The sequence below is a fragment of the Balaenoptera borealis genome (genome assembly GCF_965194805.1).
Source record: "Balaenoptera borealis genome assembly, chromosome: 9".
In the NCBI taxonomy this organism is placed as follows: domain Eukaryota; kingdom Metazoa; phylum Chordata; class Mammalia; order Artiodactyla; family Balaenopteridae; genus Balaenoptera; species Balaenoptera borealis.
This window is the reverse complement of record NC_138873.1, coordinates 102768843-102777637: the sequence shown is the minus strand read 5'-3', so window position 1 is coordinate 102777637 and position 8795 is coordinate 102768843.

Genomic DNA, 8795 nt, shown 5'->3' with positions numbered 1-8795 from the left:
TATAGATAGACATAACAAAACAGTGTTAGGGTAAATTTGTAAAAGATTTACTTTGGATGTTACTCTAAACTGTACTTCTAAACCCAATTCACTCCTCATTTTTTAGCAGTAGAATAAATCCAAAACCATTTATTTCACCTTTGTAGAAAGATGATATGTTTGAAGAAAATATTCTTCCTGTTTACAATTTACTTTCAGTTAATTACTTTATGACTGTTTGGAAGGATTGATGTTGTCTCTCTCCCTTCAAACATTTTTTAAAGTAGATTCAGTCCCCATAAGTGGCTTGTGACTGGCTAATGAAATCTTTGATGTTTCCAAAATAAGGATAAATAATTTTTAAAAAGATTACACAATCTTTTCAAATACTGTGCCATTTATCTTTGAGGTTTTAAGAGTGTGCTCATTTGAATAAATAACTTTAGACTGTGGTTTCTTTATTACAGTCCTGCCATTGGTGAGGGTGACAAATTATAAATTAATCTGTGTGCATGTGTGTGTGTGTAAATATACCTAGAGAAAAAAAACATGAACATTTTTATTCAAGACATTATTTTATTATAATATTATTCTATTGGTAAAACTCAATATAACTAAAAACTATGCACAAAATCTTCAGGGAAAACTGCTCGTCTAAATGATAGTCTAAAATTTATCACAATAATATTAATATGTGGCACCTATTTGAAAATCTAAATAAAATTTTACCCTTTTATTCTTTTTTCAGTTACAAAATATATTAAATATTTCATCCCAAGACAGACTTTAAAATAATACTCTCTTAACTTCCCTTTGTCATATTTTGCAACATTTTAGAAGATTTAGAATTATAATACAGATTTAGAAGCAAAACATCCAATCAAACAAAATGTGTACAAAATTAAACTTAGTACATTCAACATTATTTGCATGTGAACGTAAAAATGGAATACTACATTGTAGTGAAAATCTAAATTTGTGTCATGTACACCTCACTATAATTGTTACTTTAAAAACTACAATAATGATTCTCCCTATTGTGTACTGACTTATTAATCTTTAAGCAACAAATACATTAAAATTAATTTGTATTGTAGTTATTTCTCTGGTTTATCTTATTGCAAAGAGTAGTTTTTAAAATCTAAACAAATTATATTGAATATGACTGAATAACATTGAATATGTTGAAGATTTTAAAATATATAATTCTAAAAGTCCTGTATATCTAAACCTGGGGGAAAAAAGCAGAGGAGGCCAAGATTGAGTTGCAGATATTTTTAATGCTCATAACGCAAGTGTAATTGTCTCTTTATAGGAGAGAAAATTTCTCCTATAATTAACTCGAATTTGTAATACTGAATAATTGTATTAATATACACTATCTCTCTTTTCAGAGATGAAAATGCACACATAAACTCTTGAGAGAAAGGAGACTCTTGATTTATTTTATGCTCTCTAAAGACCATTCCACTATTCCATTACCAGTTTTGACTTTATTTATATTGTTGGAGATAGTTATTTCCTAAATAAGAGAATTGCAACTGCTATTACTTCACCAGGATAGTTAACAACTCATTATATCCAATTCTTATTTGTTTATTCTAACTCAGTATATTCAATGACGGCCACCTATATTTAAGAAAAATATATATATTAACCTATTATAACTTATTTTAATGCTATCAAAATGGTTTATTTGACCTATATGTGAAAACAAATCACTCAGTTCCAAGAACATAAATTATAATTCTATATGATAATGTCTTCTTTGGCAGGTATTTTACTCAGAAAAAGACAACTATATTAATAAAATATAAAAATGAATATATTATGTAATGTAATATTAATCTTCTAAAAAGTTTTAATGTAGAAATAGAGTACATTATTGTAGCTGACATTTTTGGTAAACTGGAAAATAAAAAAAAAATTAAATGAAGACTCAGAAGGAAATAGTCTTCTACCATAGTTTAGTCATATTCATGTTATCTTTCTGGAAAAATAGAAATATAGGGTTAAATACAATTGTTCATTACTGATTAACAGGTCTGTCCAGAACAATAGTCTCCAGGCTGAAAACTCTAGGGTGCACTCCTCAATTCTCCTACTACTTCACCATTCCTCAGCACTGAATGTGGGTGACTGTTTCTTTCTCCAGACTCTTCTCCTTCTGAGATATCCCTCTAAGTCATTCAACATTTTTCATTCAGTGTTCAGTCCCATAGACCAGGACACTACATTTATTACACCTTTACTATTTCCACAGTCTCCCAAGATACTCATTTCTCCAATTCTGTTCTGTACACACACACAAACACCACACGACCTCCTTAGGCATCACAGCAGACACGACACTCCAGACATCCAGACAAGTGAGGTATGTTCAGCTAAGTGGTTAAAAGCATGAACTCCACATCAAGAATGTTTGGATTCAACAAAACTATAATTTGAAAAGATACATCCACCCCTATGTTCATAGCAACACTAATTGCAATAGCCAAGACATGGAAACAACCTAAATGTCCATTGACAGACGAATGGATAAAGAAAATGTGGTACATATATACAATGGAATATTACTCGGCCATAACGAATGAAATAATGCCATTTGCAGCAACATGGATGGACCTAGAGATTATAACACGAAGTGTAAGTGAAGTAAGTCAGACAAAAACAAACATCATATGATATCACTTATATGTGGAATCTAAAATATGATACAGGGCTTCCCTGGTGGCGCAGTGGTTGAGAGTCTGCCTGCCAATGCAGGGGACACGGGTTCGAGCCCTGGTCTGGGAGGATCCCACATGCTGCGGAGCAACTGGGCCCGTGAGCCACAATTACTGAGCCTGCGCACCTGGAGCCTGTGCTCCGCAACAAGAGAGGCCGCAACACTGAGAGACCCGCGCACCGTGATGAGGAGTGGCCCCCGTTTGCCACAATTGGGGAAAGCCCTCACACAGAAACGAAGACCCAACACAGCCATAAATAAAATAAATAAAATAAACAGAATAATCATTTAAAAAAATAAAAATAAAAAAAATAATAAAATATGATACAAATGAACTTATTTACAAAACAGAAATAAACTCATAGACATAGACAACAGACTTGTGGTTGCCAAGGGGGAGGAAGGTGGAGATAGGATGGTTTGGGAGTTTGGGATTAGCAGATGCTAACTATTATATATAGAATGGATAAACAATAAGGTCCTACTGTATAGCACAGGGAATTATATCAATATCCTGTGATAAACCATAATGGAAAAGAATATAAAAAAGAATGTGTTTATATGTGTAAAACTGAATCACTTCACTGTATATTAGAAATTAACACATTGTAAATCAACTATACTTCAATAAAAAAAAAAAAAAAAAAAAAAGGTTTGGATCCATACCCTGCCTCTACCATTTGCAAGTGTATCATGTTGAGCAAACTAAACAGCCTTTTTTTTTTTCCTTTTTTTGGTAAAACAGGGAAAATAATACTATTTACTTTATAATACGTAAGAATGACATAGATTAATGAATATGAATGGCCTACAATGTGCACAAAGTAAGGATCAGCTGCAAAATCTCCGAACAATCAGATTATGTCACTCCCTTCTCAAAACCTTCCACCAACTTTCTGTAATACTAAGAATTAAAAACCCAAACTGCTCACCACAGCCTCTGAGGCTCAGGGTCATCTGGCTTCCACTGTCTCCCTGCTTCACCTCTTGCTACCTGGCTTTCTTTCAATTCCTTTAATATGCCATGGTTTTTGTTTTTGTTTTTGTTTTTCATGTCAGTCACTTTGCCCTGTGATTCCCTTTGCTTGAAAATCTTCTTCTCCATTCTTTGAGTGTATGGCACCGTCTACCAAGATCAGAAACTTGTTTTGTAAAAGGACCAATAGTAAAGACTCAAATGGGTAGGCAACCACTCAGCTCTGCTGGTGCAAAAGCAGCCACAGACAACCATAAAAGAAGAGTGTGGCTATGTTCCAACAACACCTAATTTACAAAACCAGGCAGTGAGCAGTATTTGGCCAGTGGGCTATAGTTCCTAATGACTATAATCTAATCACTTACTGCCTAATTTAAAAGCTATCCCTCAGAGACAACATTACTGACTCTGCTATTATTCTGCATCTCAGCCTTGTGATTGGTTTTTCCATAGCACATATCACAATGTATAACCATTTAATGTATTTACTTGTTTACTGTTCTTTGTGAAACCCTCCACATATACTCAACTGTAACATTTAGCATGGTGTCTGTTGCTTAAATGGTGCTCAATAAATAATTTTGAATGAATAAATAAATACCATCCTATTTGACTTTGAGATTCAAGAAAATCAAATCAGTAAAACATTGCTGAATGAACTATGTAGATTACAAATTGCAGGAATGCGTCCTTTATAAAGAATTTTTGAAATAAGCTTTATTGAAGAATGTAGAGGAGGGGGAAATCCCCTTTTGCAGTCCCGAGCTCCTATGATCTTGGAATGTTTATAGTCTTTATGTTTCTGCTACCTTGGGATTGCCTAGGAAATACAGATAAGCATTACCTCATTTTTGTTGAATATGGGTGTTATGAGAATTAGAACCAGACAGGCCATCTGAAGGATAGAGTCTTCCTCTAGCATTGTTTATTTCATAGTATATACATGAGGGATAATCATTTCATAGAGAAAATGAAGTCATAGTAATCAAAGCATGCTTGATTTTAAAAAGTTCATGGTTTGCTTTAGGGCTAAATAGTCACAGCATGCATTTTAAAGATGCAGTTAGGGGCAATGATGCACAAAATTGCATGTGCAAAGAAAATATTATTTTTAGAAATGCAATTGAAACATCCAAGGATCTGAAAATAAAAGATCATACTGCTCAGGTGAGAATCTGTAGCAATGTAATAAGCTCTGTACATAGCAGAAGTTACATTAGAGAAAGTTGTTTTCAGTGAAGTTCTTCAGATGTTCCAAATTCCATCTAGGCCTTTGACCTAGATAGATAGATCTCATATCCAGGAGATATGAGATGAGATTTTGGATGATACTGTCAAATAATATTTAGATACCAACTTTTATAATTACACATATCTGCTTAATCTCTGATTTGCTATATTTCATATCTCTTGTTAAAATTATACTGAGCTGTCAAGATCACTTTTTTGAGACACAATTCTTTGGTGGGTTTAAACTTTCTATTTTTCTATTATAGAGAAAGAAGAAATTTCTTCTAGCCTTGCAGGTTCTTCTGGATGATCTGAGAATTAAATTGACATGAGACCGATAAACAGGAGAAAGTCAAACAGAAGTTTGATAACATGTATACTTGGGAGAGACCTAAGAGAAATGAGTAACTTACCAAAATGCCTGAAACCCTCACCTTAAATACCATCTTCAGCTAAAGACAAAAGAGAATGTTGTGGGTAGTGGTTTGGAACTTCAAAGGGGAGGAAGGCAATTCCCATGGAGATGGAAAAGCACATGTTTGTTAATAAGTGTTAACAAACAATGGGACACACAGTGGACTCTGATCTCTAGGCCCCCTTCTCCAACCACATCCAGCCTGTATTCTTTGCAGATGCCTCTGGTGATGATAACTCTCTTTTGGGAATAAGCCTTCTATCTAAAATTTTTTAGGCAGTTAGAGGAAAGGTCTCAGGTTCTTCCTGAGTCTTCTGTTTCTTAAAAATAATCAGCCTACTAATTCTCATGCCAAAGAGATACATTTTGGGGTAGCAAATTTTGCTCCCCTACATTATATTATATGCAAACGACAGCAATCGCCATGCTGTTTGTGATGGTCAAGGTTTTTTGAAACAATTTCAATGCTGCTCTCCCCAGTGTATTTCATCTGGGTGTGGTGCCTCAAATACATTTGTTTTTCATTCTATTGATTTTTAAGCTATTTTTTCTTTGTATTGAACGACAAATACAGCTTACATCAATTTCAAAAGCTTGTAAATTATATTCCAGTAGAAACAATTACTTTCTGTGAACTGTTAAGAAAATTAAATGTGAAAAATTTTACAAGTTTTCTTCTCTCTAAATAAATAGAAATATAGAGAAATCAGTTGAACACGATATGAAACATGTATAGAGAAAAGAAATAAGCTAATTTGTGTTAATACTTAAAATGAACAAAAGGGAGAAAATCTGGCCCAACTAAAGCTAAGCCTTTTGGTTGAAAGCATCTTTCAGTGAAAAGTAATTTTCACAGCTTACCTTCTTATAATTTTTTAGATGATTGAAAGTAATTGTAGTTATTGTGTTTCAGTTACTACCATTTGAAAAGTCACTTGGTCTAAGAATCACACACATAAAATGCTGTTCAGGTAAATTAGTGAAATTTTTTTCCTTCCATGTAATTGATGTCGAATTTGTGTTTAAGCTTTAAAAAGATGTAGATACAAACAATACAAATCATATTCAGGTTATACAGTGCAAAACTACATGACTTTTAAAAATACAAAGTTTTAAGATTTACATCAATAGTGAAAGAAAGATTAAATATTTTAAATAAATATATTTGTCATTCAAAATTAAATTCCAGTCTACCCCATTTAAGGAGACTTCCATAAAGTTGCCCACTGTTATGAAAAGTTGCTTGTAATGTGACTTTCTAACATGACATGATACAGAACTTATGTCTTATTCAGAACCTAGAACAGCATCTGGTATACACCAGACACTCAATACTTATTTGGATAAAATAATAAACAAACAATTATTACCATCAGTTGTTTTGGGGATTTACTAATTGATACTGAATCCCATCACTGAATTAAATCTCAGAGACAGAGTTTTGGGTGAAGTACAAAAGAATAGCTTTATTGCTTTGCCAGACAAAGGGGTCCACGGCAGGGTAATGTCCTCAAAACCTTGTGTCCCAACCTGAGGGGGAGGGTTGTAAAGAGTTCTGTAGTCAAGGGTTGGGGTCGCTGAAAAGGATCAGGGTGTGTGCAGGGCCTGCATTCCTTCAATCTAGAGATCTTCTGGCACCAGGTGGTCTCCTGCATGAGCTGTGGTTCTAGATGTTATTGTACCTTCTCGCTGGAACATCTTCCATTTGGTGAGCTCTTCTGCAGAAGAGCTCAAGGATATTGTTATGTATATACCTTGAGGAGGAACCAGGACTCTGCCCTAAGGTTGCTCTATTGTTTCTTCTTATTTTTTTTTAAAGGTGTAGGCTTATTTATTTTTTTATTTTTGGTTGTGTTGGGTCTTCATTTCTGTGCGAGGGCTTTCTCTAGTTGCGGCAAGTGGGGGCCACTCTTCATCGCGGTGCGCGGGCCTCTCACCATCGCGGCCTCTCTTGTTGTGGAGCACAGGCTCCAGACGCACAAGCTCAGTAATTGTGGCTCATGGGCCCAGCTGCTCCGTGGCATGTGGGATCTTCCCAGACCAGGGCTCGAACCGGTGTCCCCTGCATTGGCAGGCAGATTCTCAACCACTGCACCACCAGGGGAGCCCTGCTCTATTGTTTCTTGACTGCTTCTCCCTTGTTTCTGCATCCACTCCCTTCCCTGATTAGCAACAGTTTGAACCTGCCCTTTGGAACTCAGGGAAGGGGACACAGAAAGGCTTTTGTGTCCAGGAGCCCCATAGGGTCCTGCTCAGTTTCATAATGAAACTACATATAGAAATTGACAAGAACATAAGTGATTAGAGTGGACTTTACAGAAAAAGGGACTTGACCTGCTTTTTGAAAGAAGAATAGTTCTAGTAGGGCAGAGTGCAGGAGCTGGTAGAGGGTGGAACAGTGAGGAGAGAGCTGGCTGACTCAGCAGAGAAAGTAAGACTTGAAAGGCATTGAGAGTGTTAAACAGAATGTTTTGGTGGCAGCACCTTGAAAAATCCATAAATAGTTAGATATTATGGAAGAATATGCTAGAGTGATGGGCAGTACCCAAATATTGAGGCAACTTAAGAAGTAAGCTGACAAAAAAAAAAAAAAAAAAGTAAGCTGACGTAGAAAAGAATAATGCAAATACACAAATACCAATTGGCAATTTCTGCTGAGTATTATAGTAAGGAGTCTGACTCCATTTTCTGATGTTTGCTGACAACTTTTAAACCTCACTCTCTCTTCTCCTGATGCCCTATATCTGGGCATGCTGATAGGAAATATTGGGTGCTCCTTCCTTTTGAAACTGGGAAATTCAAGTCACACAAGCCCAGGCCCATACCCAGGAACTTTCAGCCCAGTCCCACCCATTAACTACCATAAAAGCCCAGCCAGGCTTTTTCCCTGCCCTCTCAAAACATTTCATCCCAACTTAGGAGGCCTGCCTTGATATCCCCAGAGGGACTTGTCATGTGAGAACAAGCCTTTCATCTACCCCTTGTGTGTTGCCACCATTGCTCTCTACACAGGAACCAAAGTTGGGCTGGAGTCCGTCCTGCTCATGCAGAGTGGCCACAAAACGTGTTCCAAAATGTACTTGAATTTAGACAAGAAGTTTTGTCTTTGTTCAATGCAAGACAATGGTAACCACTTTCATGAAGGAAAGACCTCCCTGTTCATTGCACAGAGTCGTCTTCACCCACTGGGCACAAACCCAGGCAACACTGAGGACTGAGGTGAAGTCATGCTTGGTTCCCTCCACCTCTCTCCCCTCATCTCCTTTCTCACTGCTCATGACCTCATTCTTTCATCCCCTTTTAAAAATCAAATTGAAGTAGAGTTGATTTACAATGTTTCAGGTGTACAGCAAAGTGATTCAGTTACATATATATATATATATACACACACATATATATATGTATATATATATGTGAAATTCTAAATATATATATATAGTATATAATATATATATAATTTCAGATTT